At 36.6% G+C, this 27,406-nt stretch overlaps 1 long non-coding RNA gene across 1 annotated transcript; it reads left to right on the top strand.

The window, feature by feature from the left end:
• The first annotated feature begins 13,268 nt into the window (after positions 1–13,268).
• Positions 13,269–16,420, top strand: LOC134607913 (uncharacterized). Its single transcript, XR_010090700.1, has 3 exons — positions 13,269–13,630; positions 14,261–14,344; positions 16,153–16,420. It is a non-coding gene; the product is annotated as an uncharacterized LOC134607913 (long non-coding RNA).
• Positions 16,421–27,406: the final 10,986 nt, after the last annotated feature.

Raw genomic sequence — 27,406 nt, 5'->3', positions numbered from 1 at the left:
CCTATTTCCAAGTACCATATGGCTAGAACAAAGAGATCAATTGGCATGTTTTGCTATTGATCTCAAATTTGAGGATTACTTTTATGCAGATAATGGTAGCCCCTTCTCAGTTTAGTAGATGTCAATGCATGGAGTGATTTTTAACGCTGATGTTTATAATAAGGACGGTTTGCTGAAGCCTTACTTACATATGTTGCAGTGTACATGGACTGGACATTTCTTCTTCTGTTTCTTGTTCTTTGTAAAGTTTTTTGTTTTTTTTATTGTTACTTTTTCTTCATTATACAAAATGACAGTATTTACTTGTAATTTACAATACAATCCTCAAATACATGAAACACAAACACAAAGCATCACATTTATGGTGCCTAAATCTCCGCTTACATGGCACCTATTCTAACAGTATTCTTCATTTGATAATTATTCAGATAATTGTTTAAATACTCTCAACTCTAGAGTTGGTTTCCAGCCAGGGTGTCCAAATCAACCAAAATGTATCCATTATTTGGTTTGCGGTATAATATCCCTTTTTTTTATTAAGGATTTATAACCAATCTGATTAATAACCTCAGTCCACAATATTTCGACGTCTTGCTTCTATTTCCAGGCAATGATAATTTTTATCTCTACTTTTAGACGACAGCATGTCTAAGACGAAATGAAGAAGAGCTCTTTCCACCTTGGAAGAGACCTCCGTTTAAGTATGTTTCAAAATACAAACAGTTTCTGCCACGTTACCAATCACACTGCAAGACCACCATATGTATAAAAAGGATCTCTCCTGGTCTTTATTGCCTCATCAAATTGATGGAAATTTAATAGCAGATTTAGATATTGTAAGGGGAACTAAATACCATCTATTTAGTACTTTAAAATGTAATTCCTGAAAATTAAGACAATTAGTTGTTTTCCCAACTTAAAACCACCTACTTCTACAAGCATCTAATTCCACCTCGATCTTCAATTCTCTCTGCCATGAGCCAAGTCCTCATAAAGGATTTGGGTTTATCAACAGTAAAAGTCTATGCTATCTTTTAAGTAGGCGATTTTTATTTCTATCATTAAACATCATATCCTAATAAAGGTCAAAATTTAAGTCTTTAGATTTAAAGAGCTCTTTCCAGTTATTTAGGGTTATTTACTAAAGTGAAAAGAATTGTGAATTCAAAGTGAATTTCAAATGTAAGGATAAAATAGTCATGTTTCCACTTCAGTTAATTTGTCCCTAACTTTGAAATTCACATTGAATTCCTAAGTGAACTGTTAGGAATTCAAAGTGAACTTCAATTTTTAGGACAAATTAACTGAACTGGAAACATTCATCTTGTGAAGATTAATTTTCAATTTGCCTGTTTTCACCAAATTGTTTAGATTCACTCAATGAATTCATTTTAGATCCCTGACAAATTGCAATTTCCAGGATCGTTCATCATGAATTAAAAGTGAATTCCTGATCATTTCTATATTAGAGAATGACACTGAATAAACTCAAAGAAGTCAAAGATCAGGCACACGCTGGTTATCTGAACTTAAGCATCTGATTGATCTGTATGTTAGCACTAGCAGAGGATCACAAATTTGGTTATTTTTTATATGCTAATCTGTGTTTTAAAACATCATATATTGTACATTATTGCACAAGATTATATTTTGTATCTTTAGTTTTATTATAGGAGTTTCTTTTTTTTTTATAAATATTTTTTTATTGTAATTTTACAGAAAGTTAAGCATATACGTTCAACAGCATTTTTTAATTATTTCATACAATATGGTAAATTAAATTGTTCCATTGCATTTCTAGGTTTCTAAGTGGCAAAAAGACCAGGGGCTTTAGTCCAAGGGTAAATTTTGTAGCCACTCCCATATATATTGACTTGAGCCCCTCCTAAAATGAGCCTTCTACCACACACCAAGACTAGGGCTAAATACTGTGTTCTATATATCAGAATTATAATATTTGTAGAATTTTATAGAATTCTGTAATAGAAAATTGAGAGTATTACATGAACCTGTGTTACTAAACTCCACATCTGCTCTTTTAACCCGAAGTTAAACTGTATTAACCCTTCAACCCCACTATATTAAGACACCATAGCTATATGTGCACAATGTGCCACATAATTAACTCCAAATATGGTGCATTTAAGTAGCACTGTCATTAATGATATTACTTCTCTCTCCATATTTCAGGAGGCTAGGGTTAGCAATGAAATTGTAACAAAATTAGACCTGGGGCTTTTCAGGACCCCACTTTGGATTCAAGCTCCTGTCAGTCACCCAGCAACACCCCTAAATTTGTACACCAATATGTTGATAATGTTGCATCTGTTAATAACTGATTCTTGATTTATTCCATTTATAATTATTGTATTACTTTAAAATACAATTCAGTGCACCAAATGAAACTGAACTATAAGTGTTTCCCTCTATTAAAACATTACACAAAGATGAGGTATATACTACTGAAAAGCTAATGAGACAGAGACATACTAAAACTCAAGTACCTGATGTGGATAAAAAAAATGATCATATTTCAGGTTTCTTTTCATTCTCTTTGGCAAAAAATAATTCCCATAGTATACAGTATTTTTAAATATCTAGTCTTATTGAATATGACATACTGAACATTCTCTATCTTCCAAGAGTATAACCAATGATCCTTAAAATAACTTTCTTATAAGTCTCACTTTCATGTGCTCAGTGTTTAATATATGTACTGGGCTTGCCAAATATCTAGCTATGGTATAAATTTAGATATTATTTACACTACCTGTATTAAGCTATTGTATATATTAATTATACCACCTGCATTAAGGTTCTCATTTCATTCAGTAGTCTCTTGTGGAAAAAAAAATACATCTATCTCTGAATGCATGTACTAATGAAATACACAAATTGCTTCCAATTTTCACATACTTATTGGGGTGTATTTCTCAAACAGATCTGATCTAAAAAGTGGTGCAAAAATTAAAAAAGGGTGGAGTCACCAATGGAATGTGTTACCATCTAACTAACTTCCTCTATTCCCTCTGGCTCCCTCGGAATGTACTATAATGTATTTTTATATTACTATATATACACATAAAAAATAAAAAAAATTTATATATATATATATATATATATTAAATTCTGTATCTCTCTCTCGCTCTATCTCTGTCTCTCTCTCTATATATATTTATTTATATATAAATAGAGAGAAATAATCAATTACTATGTAGAATTTATAGAATTTGCTGAATTTAAATAGATATATATATATATATATATATATATATATATATATATATAATTTAATTCTACGTGTATATTTATGTAATCTTTTTACATAATTATGTAATTATATTAACTACAATTTGAGGAACCTGCTTGACAACCTAGGCAGAAAGTCCAGAGAATTTAATTAGCAAACCCTATATTTAACCCTGTAACTTTCCAAAACATCAGACAACTTGTACATGGGGGATACTGTTGTACTTGGGAGACTTCACTGAACACAAATTTTAGCTTTTAAAACATGAAAACATATCACAATGATGATACAATCAGTGAAAGTTCAGTTTTTCTGTGAAAAATGCAAAAAACAAATATGAACGCTAACTCTGGCCAGCGTTTGTGACAAAATGGATTCTAAAAAAGACTGGACATGCCCCATTTCTAATATCCTGGGTTGGCTACATTTTCAAATGGTTTGCCATGATGGGGGTAATTATCATGCTTGGGCTGCCATACAGTCTCAAAGGCAACATTACCAATCAGGCAAATTTCAATGTGGAAAAACAGAAATGGGCAGGTCTTATATTTAACCCTGTAACTTTCCATAAAATCTGTATATGGGGGTACTGTTGTACTTGTGCAAATATGTGTATTTTGTTGCAGTAAAAACTAACAGTATTATGACAGTCACAGTTAAAAATCCATGCAGGGGGACGGGGCCTGACCGCAGAGCTGAGAGGACGCTAGCCTCAGCAGCTCCGGCAGCTATCAAAGAATAAAGCAGATTTTCACAGCCAAAACTGCAAACAATTGTGACAAAAAGCCACCAAACATGACACAGAGAGGAACAATATGATACCACCCAAGCAACATTACGAGCAAAATCCACTCGGTAAAGGTCAAACGGTCGCTTTCCCAACTCCACACTAAGCCGACTCTGCATACATGGGTCTACATTCTTCTCCCCCCCCGGACCGGTGGGGTTATCCCGGTTTGCCTTCACACAGAGAGCACTCACCTATGAGACGCTCCAGGGTGCATCTCGGACCAGGAGCCACGAGGCCGACGGCAAGATAGCCGACAGCACCGCAGCTCTCAATAAGCAACAAAATGCAAGCGACTGGGCAGCGGCTTTTAAGGCAAAATTCTACGCCATATGCAGGCGATTCTGAAGCCTCCTGCACCGACACCGGACAAAACAAAATCACGGACTCTGGTTTCCTTTCAGATCCAGCTGGGACACCCGGCTACCCCCTCTCCAACGTGGAAGCAGGGGAACTCCGAGACGGTGAAAATACAAAGCCCTGACTCCCCTTCTGGTACACCACAAGCATTCCCCACACAGGATGCTACAAGCAGGCAAAGCCAAGGGGAGCCCCGAGCAGCAAGGCAGAAATCACCACCACTGCCGATACGCCGAGCCCCTGCAGAAGCTCCGCGAGTACGCCTGAGCCTACCCCACCGATATGCTGCGACTCAGCGTTGGCCTCCACGACCGAACTGCGCAAGAAACAGACAGCGGACCAAGGGGCTAAAGAAACCTACTAACCTCCATGCGTGTGGGCCCAGCACTGCAGGCCCAGAGGAGCAAGGTATGCAACCACCTGTTCCGCTTCTCCACCTCCCCAGCCAGCTACACTGGTTCAAGCAAGGGCCACTACACCCGATACTCTTGTACTACCGGATCACTGACCCCCCACTCATGGGCATTGGCTGAAGGGACCTACAACAACGCATATGAACTCCCACAGCTGCTACTTACTTCTGCGAGATGCTTGATCCAAATGTTGGTTGCCTCTCTTATCATCACTAAGCTTAGCTAGAAATGTTTTATGTCTTTTGTTTTCTTTGCATGGTCTTATGCCTTTCGTTATACACCTAAAAATTGAGCATGTTCTCCCTAAATGCCCTTTTCTATGTCAGCCATTTGAAGAGGATATATCCATTGAGTAACACATGCAACCAGTTACTTTTTACTGTATGTCTCTACATGACTCTAACTAGCTTAGGTACCAGTGGTATAATTCTCCTTAATTTGTCCTAGCATGTTGTCAAGCAATTTTCATGATCTATTAATCACCATGTCCGGCAGTGCCATTGCCTAGCCTGATATTTAAACGTGCCTTCTTGTGGGATTATGTGTATTTCTTGTTACCCAGCTGTTGTGCCAGTATTGGTTCGGCAAGCCGAACTCCCCTTACATTCAATTACTCTCATGCTTATCTGGAGGACGCTCATGGTCCACACGCTTAATTTTGGACCTTTCATTTTAACGTGTATGCCTAGCTTGACCCTTTATGTTTTTCCTCGCTCACTCTACATGCATAAATAGTATGCTTAAATCAAGGAACCAATAAGAAATGTCTTTCTAGATATGCCAGTTTAACGTGATGCTACCACCATATTGTAAAATAGTGCCTGTTTATTCTTGCCTACAATGTTACACCTTTGAGTACTCAATTGCCAGTCATTCTCTTGTGGCATGACATACATGTATGTGTGCGCTGCAAAAATAAAGAATATAAAAAATAAATTTTAAAAAAGCCATGCAGAACTTGAAAAAATAATATTTCTTAATATCACAACATTTTGTTAGATTTTATTCACATCAAATTATATTTAATATATAAATATTTGATGTAAAACGTAATCCCAGTTTCTCCTGAACTTACATGATATATAAGTGTGGGTGACATGAAAGAGGTAAATTATGGTTAAACAGACAAATTCTAGGGTTTGTTTTAGTTCATAACTTGTACAATTGGCTTCCTCCTTAAGGGTTTAATAACAATAGCAAAAACAAATAGAAACAAACCTCCTGCCACTACAAATCTAAAACATCGGTAGAACAGGGAGCACAGATCTGCTCAATCAATGCGTTTTCCTGCCCTGTTCCTTTACCTTCCACCATTCACTATATGACTGAATGCACTGTGGTACAATTTCATACCAACACAAAATAGAAATTACAGGGAACATGATGTTTTAGGCCCAACTAATCAAATAATACAACGTAATATAATCACTAGATAACGTTCTAAAGAATGCTGTTAACCCCTTAGTGCCCAAGAGAAGAACTTCCTCCCAATCCCAACATACAAACAGGGATATCAACATCTAGTATTTGATACAGGGGCAATTAAGCAAAAGCACATATATAGAGAGATATGAATACAGTGTTGCAAGTGCAACACAAGTAACCAGTAAACCTTAAAGTGAAAATTCAATAATGCAGATATGTCGTAGGATCCTAATAGGAAAGGGCACAGAATCCCACTTAGTCGAATTCAACTATCTGCTCAACTATTGCTAGATTAGGAAAAGTCTGTGCTTGGCATAATTACCTACCAATCCCTCCACTGTCTCCCAAAACCCCATAACTGCAACCATCCCAGCTCATAGTGTGAGCTGTATTAAAATAAGCAATGACCCAGATTATTTATTGGCTCGACTAGGCTGGACTTAGTGGCTTGAGACCTGGGGGTACCCTAAGAGGAAGCACAGCCCTATCAGATTGGAGGCCAGCCTTAGGCTTTCAAGCAGCCTGTGCAAAATACTGGAAGGACACCAGGGCACTCAAGCCTCATAACTACGGCAGCGGGCTATACTGAAGCCGGTACTTGACTATTTCTTTAAGATCATGAATGTCTTTGAATAAATGAAACAAATATATAGTTTGTGTGTGCCACTGGCGGATCCAGAGCCTTATTTTGGGTGGGGCACACATTATCTAAAGAAACAATCTAGGCACAATAACCACTACAGCTCTCTGTAGTGGTTATGGTGCCAGGAGTGCCGTGGACCCCTCCCAGAGTAGATAGTCAAACTGCTTGACAATTTACCTGGGGTCTGCCAAGATAGGGGCTGACGTAGGGGATAGGGCCTCTAGTTAAGTGTGTGTGTGTGTTTGTGTGTGTATGTGTACGGAAGGCATTCAGTCTGTGAGGGATGCAGGGTGGGTATGGGAGGCAGTGTGTGTGAGGGGTGTAGAGAGTGTGTGTATGTACAGGAAGCAGTGCATGTGCGAGGGGTGCAGTGTGTGTATGTGGTACAGTGTGTGTCTGGGGGTGCAGTGGGAGCACTGTGTGTAGGAGGGGCAGTGTGTGTTTGTATGACGGGTGTAGTGTGTGCATGGGAGTGCAGTATGTATATGTGGGGTGCAGTGGGAGCACTTTGTGTATGGGGGTGCAGTGTTTGTGTGAGGGAGCACTGTGTGTATAGGGGTGTAGTGTGTGTGGGGGGGGAAGTGTGTGTGGGGGTGCAGTGTTGGTATGGGGGAGCACTGTGTGTATGGGGGAGAAGTGTGTGTGGGGGTGCAATGTGTGTATGGGGGTACAATAGGGGCAGCGTGTGTATGGAGGAGAAGTGTGTGTATGTGGGTGCAGTGGGGGGCAGTGTGTGATAGATTATGTATGGGGGTGCAGTGGGGCCAGTGTGTGTGGTGGGGCAGTGTGTATATGGGGGGTTGTGGGGGCATTGTGTCTATGGGGGGCAGTGTGTAGATGGGAGGCTATGGGGGCAGTGTGTATATGGTGGTCTGTCTGTAAATGGGGGCAGTGTGCATATGGAAGGCCGTGTGTATATGGGGGGCTGTGGGGGCAGTGTGTATATGGGGGTTGTCTGTATATAGGGGGCAGTGTGTATATGGGGGGCTGTGGAGGCAGTGTGTATATGGGGAGCTGTGTGTATATGGGGGGATGTGGAGGCAGTTTGTATATGGGGCTGTCTGTATATGGGGGCAGTGTGTATATGGGGGGCAGTGTGTATATGGGGGGCTGTGGGGCAGTGTGTATATGGGGGGATGTGTGTATATGGGGGACTATGGGGACAATGTGTGTTGAGGGCAGATTAAAACAAATGTGTTTTTTTTTAAATAAAAAAAAATATTCTTTATTTCCCCCCTCCCTTCTTACCTTTGCCCAGGGAGGGGGGATTGTGAATCCCTGGTGGTCCGGTGGAATCCCTGGCGGTTCTAGTGGGGAGGCAGCTCCTGAGGCTAGAGTTCACTCTCGCAAGAACAGAGCATTGCCATGGTAACTGCGGCAACACTCCGTGCTCGCAAGCTAGAGCTCCCGGCTCTCCTCTCCCTCCTGTGCCGGCTGCCCAGCAATGTGCCTGCGGACCAGTGAGGGAGATCTATGACAACATACAAAGATATGCAAAATGTTTAACGGGTAGGCAATCGTTGGCACTCCAGATGTTGTGGACTTCATCTCCCCTGTTGCATTGCCAGCATTATGGATGTAAGTAAATTATGGAAGAATTATGGAAGAATCTGCAGTGTCATAGGTTGCCTATCCTTGAACTAGATGAACACAAGTCTTTTTTAAACTTAAATTACTATGTTATTTTGTTAACTATATATATGTTTTCTCAAAATCAAGATTAATTTATTAATTAATAGTAGATTTAAAGGAATACTTCAAGCACCATAACCACTACCACTTGCTGCCCCCATCCCACTCCCAATCTAAGTAGTCTAACCATCGTAGGATAGTTTGACTTCTTACCAGGGGTCTGCTGCTTGCTTGGTACAACTCCTCATCTAAACTAAAACATGAGATCCAGATCCAGACTTTATGAAATGTGTGCCGTGTATACATGTGAATGTGTGTTTATATATGTGTATCTGTGTTTCTGTGCATATCTGTGTATCTGTGTGTGAGAGTCTGTGTGTGATTGTAAGTGAGAGTGAGTGGCCTTGTTTGGCTGAGAGTTTGGTGTCTGTATGTTTGTTACTGAGTGTCAGTGTTTGACTGTGAGTATGGTGTCACACACAATAATAAATTGATGACACCTACCTAAAGCCTCACCCCTGTTCCTCCCCAATTTCACCACTTAATATGCCTCTTGGATAACTCACAGCTACTTATATACACATGCTAATACATATACATACACAAAGACATGCACAAGCATACACAGGCATGACAGGCACATAGAGGTACAGAAAGGTACACACAGGCACACACAGGCACACACAGGCACATACAAGCACAGACAGGCACACACAGTCACAGAGAGATGACATAGACAGACACAGTCAGGTGCACACATTCACATACAGACACAGGCAGGCACACACAGCCACACACATACAGAACAAGCAAATACAGGTACACATAGTTACTGTCAAGCATAGACAGGAACACAGAGACACAGAAAGGCACAAACAGACATACACACAAGCATTTATACATATTTATATACTGTACACAATAAAAGGATGTTTCTGTACCCTGCCCTCAAAATCACTATTTCAGCTGGTCACAAGCCCACTGTTGGGAGAGCATTCAGGAGCCGCCAGCTCAGCATTTCATTGCCTGCCAGTCATCTCATATGCTCCTCATGCTGCCGCTCTTCTCTCCCTGCCTACACTGGTCACCTCAGTGAGACTCAGCGGTGAGTGGAACACAGACAAAGAATATGAGAACTCTGAGAAGGGACAAAAGCTTAGAGAAACTCAGTAGCTTGCTCTTCAGTAAATCTCCACTCAGATCTCAAAATATTGTTTTGCTCACTTGTGCCATTACAGAAAGAATATATTTAAAGCATATCAGACTAATCCCACCCGTAAGGGCATTCGAGAACCACAATGCCAGTGAGTTCTCACTGCACGAGAGATACAGAAACCCCAGACGATCGTTTTGGCCTTCTTTGGGAATCATTTGGGCCTCATTAGTGAGGTGTATCTGATATGCCTATAGGCACAGTGAGCACAGGCTCCACGTCTGGATTACCCATTTAACTTGGGGAGAGCTAAGTTAATGCATTGCAACAAAAACAAAGAATACAAGAACTCTGACAACGGACAAAAGCCTAGAGAAACTCCGTAGCTTGCCCTTCTGTAAATCCTTGCTCAGGTCTCAAAATAGTTTTTACTTACTTGTACAATTAAAGAGAGAACATCTCAGAAGTAGAAGAAGAGCAGTGATAGAGGTACACACAGGAAATATAACACTCTATCATATTCCCTGTGTGTTTCTATCATGTTACTGCTTCCGCTCCTGACTGACTCCTAGATCAGGGGTAGGCAATCTTCGGTACTCCGGATGTTTTGGACTACATCTCTCCTCATGCTTTATCAGCATTACAGCTGTACGAGACAACTGACTGTTTGTACTAACAGAACAGGCTCCATTAAGGATATCCAGGGAGTTGATAAGCTTGCCCAAAATGATGATTAGTGCATAGGAAAGGTGCTGCCTACAAATATGCCGCATACAAAGATTTGTAGTGTGGATGTTAAGAGTGGACAATAGAAGGTCATTGGCGGAGTGTATAGCCAATGCGTGTTCATGTGAATTACTGAGGCAATATAATGAGGTGTACAGTTGTTAAGAGCTTGGAAGATTGGTGTTTTGAATTGGGATGGGATTAGAAAGCCAATATAAGGATTGGAAAATGATGAAGTTTGTGAAGAGTAACTGACAAGCAAGATTGATCTGACAGCAGTAATTATAATAGTCTGTAGCATGGGCTTTGAAAAGAAAAAAGAATTAGAAGTGAGTTACAGTAGTAGAGGCAGGAAATGAACAATGAAGATGTGCTTTGGTTTCATCTTGCTTTAGAAAGGGACTAATATGAACAGTTTTTTCAGGGACATTAAATAAAAGGATTTGGAGACAGAATATAGGCTAGAGAACAAAGGACACTGAGACAACTTGCAAAACTTGCAAAGTCAAGTTAATGGGCCTACTATTGGCCCACGGGAAGAGAGACAAAGAAGGGTTAGCATTCACAATTGAGAAGATAAGATACTCTTTTTTTTGGAGAATTAAAATTAAGAAATTGGGTACACGTCTATTTATAGACAGAAGATATCTATTTAGAGACAGAACTAATGACACGTTCCAAATGGGCAGGAGAGAGTTCAGACTTGTAGTGGTAAACCTGGGTGTTGTCAGTAAATAGACAACACTCAAACTCAAAGGAAATTATGAGGATACCAATAGCGGCAATATAAAAAGAAAATAGAAGATTATTATGGAAGTATGACAACCTTTTGTCTTTAGCAATTGAAGATATTAACTTTATACTTGAGACTCCATTTGGCTATGACTCTACAAAGGTTACAACAGGAGGAGTCATCACTATTTTTTTACTTTCTGTGGTAATTTTGAACACAGATAGAGATAACATTTGTTAAGATGGGATGCTGTACCCTCTTTATTTACACTTTCAACGATTCTGTGAATTAAATGTAACTTTTACATAACTCCTTTGGCATTCTCAATAATTGGAGATCAAAATGAAACATAACGTTAAAGATCACATAGCTAATAATGTCTTCGTATACATTATTGAATGGATGTTGGTCAATTTTATTTTCCAGTTTCATGGACTTTGGTTTTTATAATTTTTTTTTTTTTTTTTTTGCATTCATTCTGTACTGGACTGTTGTTTATTTTCTGCACCCTTGAACTTCATATCCAGCTGCGAAGCAATGTAAGTGCTAAGTAACTATAATTTGTTATAACTTCAGGAGATAATAGATGGAGACCCACTGCTCTCTAAAAATGAAAAATGCTGTCCATTTAGAGTTTTGTAAAAAGCCCATAGATTATCTTCAAGCCTTCGGGGATAATGGTCTCTGGAGAGGAAAGCCAAAGGTAGAACTTTTTGCCTTCGGTGATATGTTATATTTGGGGGGAAAATAAATGTTGGATATGAAAGAACGATCTTAATTTAACCATCTACCGTTTTACGTTAGGACCTATATGACCTACCATTATTGGCCATAAGTGCCACAGTATGCACTTAGTATAATAGAGCAGCACATCACATACTTTGTATAAGTTAAATTATATTTCATGTACTCTCACAAATGCTGCTCTTAGAAAATGCTGTGATTTCAAACACGTTAGTGCTAATCACAATGCACTTTAGACAAACATTATTATTGCTTTTTAACTTCTAACAAACTTTGTATTGTATAAAAAATTGTCAGGAACTGTTTTTTCTTTTTACTTGTTAAATTAATGCTTGCTACAAGCGAACATTTGAGAAATACAAAATCGCCAACGGTCCCTGAAAAAAAAAAAAAAAATCCCTGTCCAATTCTCCCTCCAGAACTGACCAGAGTGCTGCTTTGTGTGGAGTGATTACTCTTACCCACAGAGACAGCGAGGGAGTAGTCTACAAAGAAATGGGTGTTTTGTGGCTCTAATCATTAGAAAACATTGCCTTATTATCATTTAGCTCACATCCTTAAAGAGTTGTAGTTTGCAAAGTTGTGAAGTAGCTTTTGCTCTGTACGTCAGCATGTGTTAAACTTGCAAACCAAGCTGTGAGCTTAGTTTCTTTGTTCTGCTGGGAAGAGCCCAAAGAGAAAGGGAGGGAGAGGACATGAGCCAACAATGAACTCCTTCAGCGCTGGAGGTTGCAGCCCCATTGGGTACCTGCAGGACTTACAGTCTTTATAACTCTCTCCAAAGTGATGATAGTAGAGCACTGATCTCAGTTTGAGAATAACTTGTTAACTTTAGAGCTTCGTGTCTGTTACCAGTCCAAAATATTTCTTAAGAAGAAAAAAAGCCACCAGGAAAAAAAAAAGATCACCATCCAGCTTGTTTTAGGTAAGTGACACAATTCTCTTCTTTGTTGTCTTCCATTGTTTCATTTTAGTGCTATGTTCCTTGTGTGATCTAAGCGGGTTATTTTCACAGAACATAAACTATATGTATTCAAATCTAGATGTATAATATATATTTTTTAATCAGAAACATAACAAACAACTCAAACTGTCTGTATTAAATATATAGTCAACAAAGTAAAATGCCAAGTTCATTTTTAAAAAAAAAGTTCAAAAGTGAATACAAACTTCTTAGCTCCAATCTCTCTAGTACTTTAAACAAACAAAGTAGGTATCAAGTAACAATAAATAATATGACTTAAAAGAAAACACCACAGACCCTATTCCTGCTATGGCTGTATTACTTTTAGGATGAAACAAAAGCCAGAGGGACCACAGGAACTGTAGTTTAAGGGCTATGCCTTTAAAGGCTGAGTGTTTGTTTTGAATTCACTCCTCCTCTCTCTCTAGTGCTGGAACGTGCAGTTTGTAAGCAGAAAGGACTCCACAAGCTCACTACCAAAAGCAAAAGCAACTTTGTATTTTTGGTCCTCTGTCCTACCTGAGGTTAAACCCTGTCCTTCACCTTGCATGATGCAGATGGCGTGTGTAGCTAAACAGAGCAAAGTACAGTGAAAATGGAAAAGTGCACAGTTGCTGTGGATACCCATCCTCATCATTGCCCAGCACTTCTAGTTTAGTGGGAGGTGCCTGTTTTTGTTTTTAAATAGTTGTTCTTTGGAGTGAGTGAGGGAAACTTCGCTGGGCTTAAGGGAGCACCTTCTCTCCTGAGGGTCCCCACTCATGCAGCTGCTGCTGAGGCTGCTGCCGTTTGTGCAACAGGTAGGAGGGTGGACCGCCCAGATCATCCCTTTGTTTGTGAACTTAGGTCCAAGCACAGTGATCTGTGAGAGGGGAGGGACGGGACAGTAGGGTGACTGCCTCTATCACACCTTAACTAACATCTCCATCACGCTGTGCTGCCTTTATGTACTAATCTCCTTGTCATAAGCCCTAGGCATATATTTACTAGGGGTGGATCAAGGTCAACAATGGGGTAGGACAGTCCAGAAGATGAGTAGGCAGACAAAGGGCAGCTACAGAGTGAGTGAGTCATCAGAGCTCCAGCTAGATTTAGTAAAGTTGTATTATTATTATTACCAATGATTTTCCATTATTAATATTATTTTAGTTTGCAGTGTTAAGATGGAGTTGTTTCTGGAATGGGGCAAAAAGTTGAGTGTTCTGAAGTAGAAGGGACAGCAGTGCAATTGGTGGGTGATGTTGTGTGCTTCTGTTTGGAGGAGACAAGGGAGGAGGGCGAGGGAGGGAGCACAGGGAGAAACCTGCAGTTCTCCAGCTCTTTGTCTGCTCCGAGAAGTTGAACAAAAGGAAAACTCTGAAGAACTCTTTATCTGCATATCTAACAGTCACTCCATCTCTCACATGCTTTGCTGTGCTCGTCTTTTTCAGGAACCCCAGCAGCTCTCACACCCCAGGCTCATTGTTACCTGGATAAGTCACAAACAAAGGTTTTGCAAGTTTTCCTTTTCCGAGGTAAGTTGCAATTTTTGAAAAGTGGGATGTGGGTGTGGGATGAGATCAGGTGGATGTGTGAAAGGTAACAGGGGGCTTGTGGATCGGAGCCTTTTTTTTTGCTAGTAAAATGCCTGCATGCTTTGTCTGTTTACATTGCAATGAATGGGGTTTACAGTATGTTTAAAAACTTTCTAGGGTATTTAAGGTTACATTGGACTGACATACACACTGAGGATAGATCTTATGAGGGATATATGAAATTAACTCTGAAATCTATGCATTGTCTAGAAACAATAGCTGGGGGGGGGGGGTTAAAAGAAAACATATATATATATTAATTTATTTATATATATATATATATATATATATATATATATATATATATATTACATTGTCTCAATATTGGTTTGAGAGTATGTAAAGTTCATAAACTTTTGTTAAAGTTTGACCTTCCTGTAAGCTTTTGTTATGCGCAGAGTGACTATGAATTTTCTGAATTTCTTTTTGCATTTTGTTTCTATTAAAATATTTTCCTTTGTGCGCACTTGTACTTTTAGCACCATACTTTTTTTTTTTATTATTTATTTTTTTGGTTTTTATGGAAATTATCTTTTGAAAAGTTGACCTAAGATTTTGACAAAGTGGTAAATTCTTAACAAAAACATTTGAAAAGTTTCGTAATAAGAAATAAATCACTTATTGTGTATCACAATAGTTTTTTTTTGGTTTTTTTTTTAAATATTTTTTTTTCTTAATTAAAAAATAAGTTAATATAGTAACTGTGAGAGCTCTCAGTTGCCAGATGGGAAACTCTAAATCTGCCATAGTGAATAAGTTAAAGAGGCAAACAAGGTCCCTGTTGACTGTATATACCAATATATCTCTTAATAGATCCCATTGTTCTCAGTGATTGACGCACTTAGGTCAGAAAGTTACAACAGTCCTTTTATAGGGCGAGATCTCTATTGTTTTTGAAGAGGAACACGGAAATAGTTAAAAATCTAAATTTTTGGCTGTGAACGTTTTTTTTTTATTTATTTTTGCATGTAGGTATTATATTTGGACATCATCTTTGTGGTTCAGAGTTTTTGATACCACATTAAAGGAACCTCTCCAGATGTTACATGTGAAGACTGTTGAGTTCAACAAAAGCACATGTATTCAACCATCTCAATAAAATATATCTGACCAAGAGAACATTTTTTTTTTATAACTAATAACAGTGTACACATTACAATGAAGTGTTCTAATATTTTCCAGACACCATTTAATTATATATGCATCCTCAGTGGTTACTTCTTAATTCCGTATGTGGAATTTCTACCAGTCTTTGAAATGGCACCAGTGGATACGGCAGACAATGAAATGCTATTGGCTGAAAGTTTTGAGCTAATTTATTCTTATATCAACTTCAGTATTATGCACCTCTAAAGCACATGTATCAAGCATAGCAATAACTATTTTTACTTATTCATTTTTTTATCTTCCCTAATGCGGTTATATCAAGGTGGAGATATAGACGGTCTCTTTTTTTTTTTTAAATAATCTTATTTTGGGTATATGTTTAATGCAGCTCTGCTGTTATACACTTGCACCATTCATTTATGTTTATTTTTCTTTCTTAAAGTATAAGTAAAAAGATGTTCAAAGTAAATGGTTAAAAAATTTAGAAATATTTCCAATTGTTTAAAATAGAAGATATATACTTAAAAAAAACGAAGCAAAAAGTGCTAATATAATTTGTATAACCCAGTATGTTTACACAATTACTGCCTCCGATGATTTTGTTTGTAACTTGCATTTTTTTATTTGTTTTTTTAATATAGTGTAATTATAATGGATACACTTATTATGGAAATGGGATTCGCAGTTTGGGGTTTAACGCAAAGATTTGATAAACGAAGGGACAATTCCTCGGATAACATACTTTTACCATGCTATTTTTTATATTTTCATGCCCTATCACTTTCGGATTAAACTTTTTTGCGAGAATATTTGGATTTACAAAATTGTTATTTTTGGGGAGTTTTGAAGAACATCAATAACAATTAATGGAATTAATGAAAGACCATATCGTCACATCTATGATACAACGTAAAGGTAACTGAATAATGGTTAATTACATTTTTCCTAACATTTTACCAAATAGTTTTCATTTTGTATTTATTTTCTACTGTAGGTGAGACATCATCAATTAATAAAAATGTCTTTATTGAAGATTTGGGAATAGTTTATCTTAATATATTTAGCATAATTCCACCAGCAACATGGAAGTTGAATAATTCGTATTATATACTGGATCTTTTTAGAAAGTGAATACGTAATTTCAGTTTTATTTTTTTTTTTTTAATTCAGGGTTTCATTAATTAGAAATGCTAAGTGTGTGGAAACCTTGACTTTTAGTATGACAATGTTTCTGGTTACTCATAAACGTGAATTTATGGCTGTACTATGGCTGTACCATGGTTTCTTAATATAATATTGCTGCTTTCCACCTTTAACCCCTTAAGAACCAATGGTATTCCTTGCCGTCATCAAAGTGGAGCCTTTCTGGGCCTGATGCCAATACATTATATCCTGCTTAACATATTTCCATACAACACTCATGACACTAAATTGGTGGGGTATTTGATTTTGGAATGGGAACGTTACAGAAAATATATCTTTGATTGCATAAAATCCCATTGGTCCTTCACGGGTTAAACATCAGGCATCTTTGATTTCATTTGTACCATTGTTAGTTGGTCTGTGGTCAAATACGATCACCTTTTGTGATCAGCTTGGGTTTTGCAGAATTGCTTTGAATTATGCTCATTATACTTGCTGTGCATCCTCTTCAAAACTTGTGCAGGACAATATGACTGTGTATGTGTCCTGAATTAGTGTATTGTTAAAAATCTGTACGTTCTAGAGTCTCTCTAATTCTGCATTGAGGGTGCATCTTCGTGTTCATTAATATTCTACAGTGAAGGCACATTCAAGACAGGACATTTATTCCTAACTGACAGACTAGCCTACACGGACCACGTTTTCATCTCCTTTCATATTTTAGATTAGCTTTGTGTTCTTCACAAACTGTATGTAGCAGAAGGGGCAGGTTTAAACAGGGGGAATCCCTCCCAACATATTTATGTATGTTTTTATGCACTCAAATGCTGTTATACATATATAACTGTTTTATTCTTGCCAATAAATAGTGTGCCCCCTGGCGGTTCTGCCTGGACTATGTTTTATCCCCTGTATGCCGCAATGGAGACACCACTGCCGCCTAAGACAGTGAAATGACAATCCCACTTGGCCCAGCATTATTCCACCCTTGTGTACCCCACCAATCATTTATTCTACACTGCCTTTTAATCTATGCTGACTTTGGATAGTCAAGTGGCCATACATTTTCTACTGATAGTTCTTCAATGAGTGTTCATTGCTAATCTTTGCCAATCTAGCTCTTTTGTACCACATTTCCCAAAATGCTCAGCCAGACAGCTATTGGCAGTTTGTGCTTCGAAAATGAATTGAAAAACCTGAACTAATTTTAGATTCTGGTTGATGGGTGCTTTACAGAAGCTTTACAGGGTGCTTGCTGGGTGCTTTACAGAAGCTGTTTGCCCTAGACTGTTTTCTGCCTCTAAACTGTGTTTGTGCCTTACACTGCCTAGTGATATTGTGGACAGAATGCATCCTTCTGTTTGATTAGCTTTTGGTGACTCACTAGCCATGGATTACATAATATACAGGAAAATGGTAATTGTATTACTATATATAGAAATAATATTAATAGCAGGCAATGAGGAACTGAAACATATTTTTGTTGGTCACATTAAGTGCGATGCAAAGACACTAGCCCTTTTGTGTTGAAAACATTTTCCTCTTCCGTTCTAGCCTTGTCCCTTTTTATTTGTGGAAACAACCTTAAATTGTTAGTAGCAGATCTAAGGCTGATGGATGCCATGAGATACTTCTCCTTAACAGAATCTTTCATTTGTCTGAAGAGGAATTTTCGATGTGCAGTAAATTCTGAAGCAGTATATATCGCTACTCCTTCTCAGTTGTTTTGTATAATGGCTACAAAGCTCTGTCTGAGAAACACCTCATTAGATCACAAACGATAATTGTTCTAAGACGATACTCAGAATAAGATAATTAATAAAGAAGAACACATGGGTGGAGCAAAAACCCTTGTAACTGTGCATCAGTAATTCCATCCATGATGCAAGCCTATCAGAGAAGGTAGTATGCCAAAAATTTGGATTAAATGCAGAGATAAATTTGCAAGAGACAACAATGCACTATGTTTATTTTTCATTCACGACGGAAGGATTTTCACAATGGTCTTTTCAATAGAAGACTCAGAACCTGTAAAATAAATAGAATGTTGAGCAATGACAGTTTTCACAGTTGCCAAATACACAAAGTCGACAATATTTTAGATCTACAATATAATTCACGATGGTGTTATAGCAAAATGGATCAAAAGGTATTGGGTAGATGTTTAAACTCCGTAGTTATAATGTCGAAACCATAGGTTTCACTTATATCTAACCTCATTTCATTGAATGAAGAACTGAATAATTGACTAACTGGCTGATTGCCCCTATAGCTCATTTAGGTGTTTCTATAGGCTTATATCTAGAATAGGTGAGACAAGATTCGTTACAGTATGTGTGTGTTATTTAATAAATAAAAAAGAACTGGGTAAATGTATAATGCTGTGTCATGATTTTTTTTTTTGCAATATAACTGAAATAGGCATTCTAATATATATCTTGATCCTTTTTTCCTATTTGTAATGAAATATTTTTAACCCTTGGCATCTTAAAGTATTGTGTCTATAGCACATGGAGAGTTAACTGAGCGAAGTGATTTTTTTTTTTTTTCTTATTGTCAACCAGCAATTGTATGAGTTTTTTCCCACATCATTACTCAGCGAAAAAATGTGGCAAGCCTTTTTTGGCACCGTTTCTATATAACAAGCATTGCATGGGGCTTTCTGCAACTGTAGTTATGTGCAATTTGGTTTTTCTTCTGTTCATATAAAGGGCAACCGATCTTACCATAAAATTTGGCACTACATAAAATAATGTTCTCTACGGAATGCTCTTTGTTTGACCGTTATGGCTTTTCATGGCTTTTTTTGTTTATCTTTTTAACTGAATATAAGGCACGCTGTGCCAATCTCATACCAACAATGCGTTTTTAATACATCAGCCAATATTTTCATCACCTTTTACCTAAATTCCTTCTAGGAATGCCGTAGAATTATATACCAAGCAGGCGGCATTACAAATGACTTTCCCCTATTTTAAAAGATGCTATTTTGAATGAGTTTGAAAGAACCAATGCCTAAGTCTGCACACCACTTAGCTTTTGTGTTTCTACAGTTATGTAAAATGCAACCCGCTTTTGTACTGTATGTGAATGGCCGCACTGTTTTTTCTTCTTGCTTCTTTCTTTTAACTCACTAATCAAACTGTAGAAGAAGTGTCCTAGAATGCTCTCAGTAATGTTAGATAATTTGTTTGCGGTGTTTAGAAAATCGGGTTTATAGAGATGTGGATTCCTTAATTTAGTTTTACTAGCTTTGAACAAGAAGCACCTTTTTCCACCTTCTGTTTCAAGGTGTATATATTGTTATCACAATACGCATTGCTTCCAATCGTAGTCTTCTGTGGATGCGTACCTGTTTGTAAATGCACTTACTGTTGGCATATCCATGCTCTTATCTTACGTTGATTACCACTTAAATGTTCTCTATATTATATCACAAATACACAGAATGATATGGGCAATAGATTTTTAACAAATTAAAAAAAAACAGTAATATAACAAAAAAGTGAGATGACAAAAGAATAACACGTATTCAAGTATAAGGACTATACTATAAGTGATTTTGTTAACAATGGAAAACGTATTGGTTTTATTGAATGGAAATATTACTTTCATTGTTTACCTTTTTAATTACAAACCTGTCATAATTGAGGATGAATGAAGGCTCTATTAGCAATTCAAATGGACCTGGCTAAAACTGAAGAGAATGCAATAAATGCCTTTGTGTGAAACCCAAAAAGCTAAATCTGGGTTCCTGCATGAATTCACATATAATATGTTCATAATGATATAAAAATCATACAAAAATATTTGAATGTAGAATAATAAGAGCACGTTGCAGTTTGTTCTTATTATTTATTTTTATCCCCTATGATATTATACATTGTTGGGAGTATTTTGAGATGGTAAAAGCCTACACAACCATGGCCGATCAAAGGAGCAGTTCTCTATGTACACTCAGAAGGAACAGATGGTCTGTGGAACACACAGGCGTTATAGTGACAAAAAGAAGGCCTTGATAGCTGCCAACGACAGGACACAAAGAAGCTTACCCTCTTCTAGAGAATTAGAAGTTAGATATAGGGTAAATAAAAATAAGAACATACATTATGTTTTGTTTTATTGTTTTAGAGTATGTGTTCAAGTGTATTATATAAACGTTGTCTAATGCATTTGAGGGTTTTTTTTCCAGTTATTTTTCTCTGCTATAAAGAGGTTTATTTGCTAGCTTTGTCCATAAGTGAATCTATAGGTAACTCAATGAGGTCCAGCAATTCCACCTCCTGCATCATATCATGCTTACCTTTCAATATAATTTACAATAAGGAATCTTGGAGATGCCATATTCCTTTGTTCTGAATGTATCAAATTACCTGAATGTTTAATATTATCTAAAACAAGTTCCAAAATCTGACTTTCTCGTCATGTAACCCTATAAGAAACTGCTATTTTGTACGCTAAAAAATTAATATGACATTTTAGCTTTGTCATCTATTCTAAAAACAGGGTGTGATGATCAGACTTGCAAGATACAGCAAATATAGCAAGAAACATACGTCCCAATGGACTGTATTGCAGATTATTATCCCAATCTTCTCTTTTAACCTTATTTTGAAAGTCAATTTTACATAACTCGTTTTTTTGTGGATAGATCCTTATGTTTGTTCAAACTTAATTTCTTTCAATCTTATTTAGTGTACCCGCACATATTATATATTGTTTATGGTTTTTCTTGTGATGCCCCATATGCATGCAGTGCTTTATTTCATATAATTAATAAAGAGTGATGATTAAAATAAAAACATTTTTCCTGAAATGAATTTATTTTCAGCTAATCCTTCAAATGAGCAGTGAGCCAATGCCTAGTCTTCTTATGTTTTTGGAGAATTACAGGGACAAAACGTATGGTGTGCAAATGCAAAGCCATTCTTTAAAAACCTGTTTAATTTCTGGCCAGTTACACAGTCTACCAATTCAAATTACTCATTGCAGATGTTTTTATATTGTTTCAAATTGTTATATCCTTACTATTCTGGAGGTCATGCAGGCAATACCAAAAACCTATTCTTTTTCTCTACCATAATGCTTCTGAATTGTATAATGCAACATAGTAATTGACAACATTACTTCTATTACTACTACTTATTAATTATGTAATAAGCACATGGAGTTTACCATCCAGTTTTAATATAGTTTAAACAAAACATTATTATTTTTCGCTAAAGTTGCATTTGTCAAACTGGTTGTTTGCCAGTCAACGTTCAAATTGTGGGCCAATGTGTTGAAATTGTACAAAGTAATCTCTAGTTAAGCTAAGTTTTATTTTTTTACCCAACTCCACATGGTGATAGGTTGACAATCAACTTGTAAATCTTGGTTCCTCATAGCAGAATTAAAATCAAATCCTTTTTCCAACTATCCAACTAGATGTTTAAGCCAGTTGCATAGTCTTTACGATTCAATATTTTGTATATAAACCAATTTTTCCATCTTACAAAAGCTTTCTTTGGCCTCCTCTTATATTCAATGAATTTAGTTACTAGCTGAGATCTCCCAGCCAATCCATGGCCACCCTTAGCTTCCCAGGAGACAATCAGTGATCATGTGCTCGAGCTCACTAATTTCTTCCAGAAATGTAATTCAATGCAAATGGAACACAGCTATGTGTGGCATATCATTGAAAACGAACAGCCAGCTTCCAATCAATTATACAAGTATTTCCTTTTATTTTTGTTTTCAGTGAATGAGATGCCACTCTAGGTTTTGTTGTATTGCATGTGGCATTACGTTGATTACTCTGAAGAACTAGAGTGTAATGGTTTCTTGAATGGGACAAATGACCAAATGTGTGATCCAAATTGCTAACTTCACTTTAGATTTGTGAGACAAGAAGGGTGGAGATTGGAAGTGCTATGTTTTGTAGATTTGGCTATCAAAATCTGGAGAATATGAACATGCATTTGAAGCTATGTAAGATAATTTACAATTTGTTTAAATATGCATTAAATTTTCCCTGGTGCCATGAGTGCTGCTTTGAAGTCTAGATCCAGGTAATTCTCCACTAATACTTGTCTGTGTTTCTCTGGCTCATGATTACAATATGTAGTGGGAGGCATAGAAAACAGGCAAATATGTTTTCAAGTGACATTTGCTTTGTAACGTGTGTGGATATACACCTGATTCAGTGAAATAGTAAATGCTTGTGTGTTAATGCTAGGTATTGCTGTGTTATGATTCCTGTTGTCCTGGAGCATTCAGAAATCCAGTTTTTCAGTGTTTCTCAAGACGACCAGTGGATATAATGCTAAATCCTGGAGTGTTGGTGGCCTTTGAAGATTAGTGCTAGAACATCAGCACCAAACCGCTTTACTGCCCTCCTGAACAGATAATAATCCCAGAGTGTCACCCAACCATCGCTGGTCCACTGGTCCACATCCATTTACATCATGACCACTATGACATGTCTTCTGATATGAATGGTTTAAAAAGCAACAAACACAAAGAGTGGCTAATTTAGAAAATGTGTTGCACTTGGAAAAATGCCTAACAGTTCCTCTATTGTTTGTGATGGTCTTAGCATTTCATTAGTGCTCAAGGGGTTACGACAGTGGCTGCCTATCACTGGTGGTGCTGACATCTTATTTGCAGTTCAGATTTTATGAAAAGTTAAATTTAAACAATTTTAATGTCTGTGTACCAATATTTCATACCGTGTCGAAGTGCTGCTTAATTTGTGCACGTTGAATGATCTTTCTTGGGCCTTGGCCTGCCTGAGACCTCTATAGATTTTAGTAGATAACATAATTTTCTTAATACAAGTAAGGACAATGCATGAGTATCTAAAGATATATGACAAATCACACGCCTTTCTCGGATACAGAATTGTTGAAGCTTAACTATATTATGTTGCTAGGAGATGTTTTTTTCTGTATTTTTTAGTTTTTTCCTTCCTACTCCCACTGATGTCATTCACCAGCTAAACAGGTCCCCAGTGTCACTTGGCATTGGCGACACCATATTTATCTTTTGAGGAGATGATTGTGATGTCACACAGGCTCCACTCAGCACCTGATCGTGGTGATGACAGCTAAGACACAGGGGACTTGGAATGAAGGACTTGCAATTGAGTAATGCCATATGGAATATGGACTTTTAAAAAATTAAAGTCAAATAAAACATCTCTGGGCAACAGAATACAAATCAGTTCTGTTGAAATTTATATTTACATAATACATTTTACAGTTTCTTTTGCATGATATATCCACTCTGATACATAACCCTATTATGGATGCTACAAGGTAAAACCAAACTATGTCTATTAAAGAAATATAATTCCATAGAAACCAAATAATGGCTTATTTCCTTTTGAATCATGTGGCGTAATTAGTGTGCACTAGTTTTGCACACGTATTAAAGCCATGGGACTTTAATCCCTCTATAAGTTTGGGCTTTCTTTCATGTTGTACTTAGCCTTAAGTGCATCACATGCATAATTTTAATTTAATTACAGCATTGTTCTTGATCACGTTTACTGTGAGGACATTTAATGTACCTGCCATCCTTTCTTTATAGTGATTTATTTTCACATCACCCAGGGCGTTCTCTCTTTCTTTCGTCCTGAAACATGCTCTTTCATTCTTTGATGAATTTCTGCTAATTCTCTCATTATTTCTGATATATATATATATATATATATATATATATATATATAAATATATATATATATATGTATATATATACTTCTTCATATATATACTTCTTCACAAAGATAAAAACTCACAAAAGCTTGCTTGTTTTTGCCAATAAAAGCTTTTACTCATAACATTATACTGTAATACCCCATAATTGTATGTATTGCAAGTGCAAAGGTATATTTACAATAAATACATGAAGACTGTTGTTTGAATTATACTTAATTTCTGCATGTGTTTGTCTTTTTTGGAGTCATACCAATTCAGAATCACAGGGAGTGTTTGATTAGTTAATGCCCCCATTCCTGATGTCTGTTATAACAGTTTATGCCACTCAAATTATCCATGGCTATATTATTGGATCATATCCCAATATTCAGCATTACTTGTTAATGCCTCTTCCAGATTACTTCCAAATGGAGTGCAATAGCCTATATGAAGTCTTATTAATGAGCTGATGAGCCTATTTATTTTATTAGAAATGTTTATGTGTTGAGATTGAAGTAACTGTATTATTTCAGGATACATACGTATTAATAGGAGAAGCCTTTTGACAATTTCTTGATCTGTTTTATAGGCAAGGTACAATGCCATTATGATTGTATTTATTAAGTTATCTACAGAAGCAATGGCTACTTTTTGACACAATGCCACTAAAGAAATAGGTTTAATATAATAACCCATAACAATAAAATTCATGTTGAGCATTGAAATACAATATTGTAGTATATATGTATAAGCATATATATGTATATACACAGATTTAAGGTGATTTGGAATTAAATTTAGCAAAATGTGTGAATATCTCTAGCATAGAAGATAAATAATTAAAAAATGGATTAAAATTGGTTAAAAGAATCATCAATATCCATATAATTTTTTTTTCTTTTTTTTTTTTAAATGTAAGCATGGACAAAAACTTTTCAAACAAAATATTTGCACTTTGAATTGTTGACAATTCATTTATCCATAAAATGCCAGTGAGCGTTCATTTAACCCTGGTTTCTCCAAAGATTCAGGAGACATTGAGGCACGTTTCATGCTAATCCGTAACTACCGTGCGGGTTATGGAAACATTCCTCAGATATAATTAAACAATGAAAGCTAAAAAAAAAAATTGTCTTATGGAATAACTTTGCCTGGCAAATATAACTTTAAATTCCAGTATATGGGTTGCACATTCATCCTTTGTTAGAAAAGACGTCCATCATTCTTTTCTAGAACTCTCTGTCCTTTGTTGCCTTTCTGACACTCTTTTTAGACTCAATGCATTAATGTGAGGGAGAGAGAAAGCCCCATTATGCCAATGGACTGCCTTGCCACAGTGAGGGATTTCAGAGGTATTGTGTGCCACACAAGGCCTGAATCACTAGGTGGCAAATCTGTATGCAACAGTAGATGTGATTTTCCTAATATATTCTGGCAGAGTATTTTCTGATACTTCTTGGGTATTAACTAGTCTCTGCACACAACAACTCACATTACAAGTGACACATATAGAAACTTTTTATTAGTGGAGATAAGAAAATACAATCAAGGGCATCTAATACATTTCCCAACAAAATTCAGGCCATTGATGGACTTGCATATTCACTGACCTTCTTCAGTTTTTTTGTTTCTTTTTCAAAAACCCTGAGTATTGAAAATTAAAATTAATCACACTATTAATCAGTGTTTGTGTTATCTCTTTTAAGGTTCACAAAATAAGTATCATGGACTTATTTACCCTCTGGAGTCCTCTAAACACATCATGATACAGTAACTTCTAACGTGCTACACACAATCTAGGCTTGAACAGTGCAGACTGTATGTAAGATGTCTTCTACAATATGTTAAGTTTCTGGTTTCATATTTCATTTTATATTTTGAAGACATTGAATTTATTTTTAAATGGTGAAATCTAGAAATCAAATGATTTAAAATAGACATGAGTCAGCATTCGTTTGTTAATTGGCATATTAAAATTATTTTGGATGAACAAAGAATATCAGCTTTAAGGCCCGTGTTATATGATCAAAATCAATGCTAAACACCCTGTTTAAGCAGTGGAGAGAGACACTCGTTAATAATGTCCAAAAATAATGTCTGACATTGTGGAACCCGTAAAGATCACTTTGTCTTCTACCTGGACATATGCCGTAGCCATAACAATTTCTGCTTCTGTCGAGGTTTTATGAAGGAGTAGATACACTTATTAAAAAAAATTGGCTTATATTCAGTTTTCCTTTAATCAGGGAACACTATTTTCTCATGTAAAAAATATATATTTTTTGCCATCAAGGTAAATTTTCAGTGCATATTTTTAATTGATATTGGGATAAGCTGAGAGGTTTTGACACTGATGGACTAGAGAGCAATTTTAATGTGATCTTGCCTCATTCTTGGAAAACAGAAATTTGATTGGCACTTCTGCTTCTCAGGTAACAACAGTTTCTGTATTATGTGTTTATTTTGAATTGGCAATGTGTTAATAACATCACAGTCGTATGCCTGGTGCATTTCATTAGCCAGTAGCCTGCCCAGCAAGCTCAAATTATGTAAACATTCGAGTATGTGGTCAAGAGACAAAGATGTTTTGTACCATACTGGGATATAGAATTACCCATAGATAGATCTGTGACAGAGTCTGTAGACAATACCATTCAAGTATAGTTCCATTCAAATCTTCCTTATTTGGTAAAATATATGATCCAAACAAAATATAAGCTAGGTGAATTAGAAACCCACTTGAATTAATGCAGTCATAATATTAGCTTCAGTATTATAAATGGATTTGCTAAGTAATGAAAATATTGGTTAGGAAGATAAAGTATTATAATATGCTATATAATAAATACAATTATATACCTTGGATGTCATATGTTTCCAAAATATTTCCATTGTTCCCAGACTTATTAATTGCATTTTGATGTACCTTAATATGCCAAACAAGTGAATATTACCTAATATGTCACCATTGCCTTCCAAAATTGTCTTAACACATGAAGTGCATTTGCTTCACAATATGTCATCTATTTCCTTAAATAGTAGAAAAGGCTGCTATGTTTAAGGATCACTTTTA

Source organism: Pelobates fuscus, chromosome 4 (assembly GCF_036172605.1).
Source record: "Pelobates fuscus isolate aPelFus1 chromosome 4, aPelFus1.pri, whole genome shotgun sequence".
NCBI lineage: Eukaryota > Metazoa > Chordata > Amphibia > Anura > Pelobatidae > Pelobates > Pelobates fuscus.
Note: the sequence above shows the minus strand (reverse complement) of the source record. Positions and strands in the feature narration are given on the sequence as shown.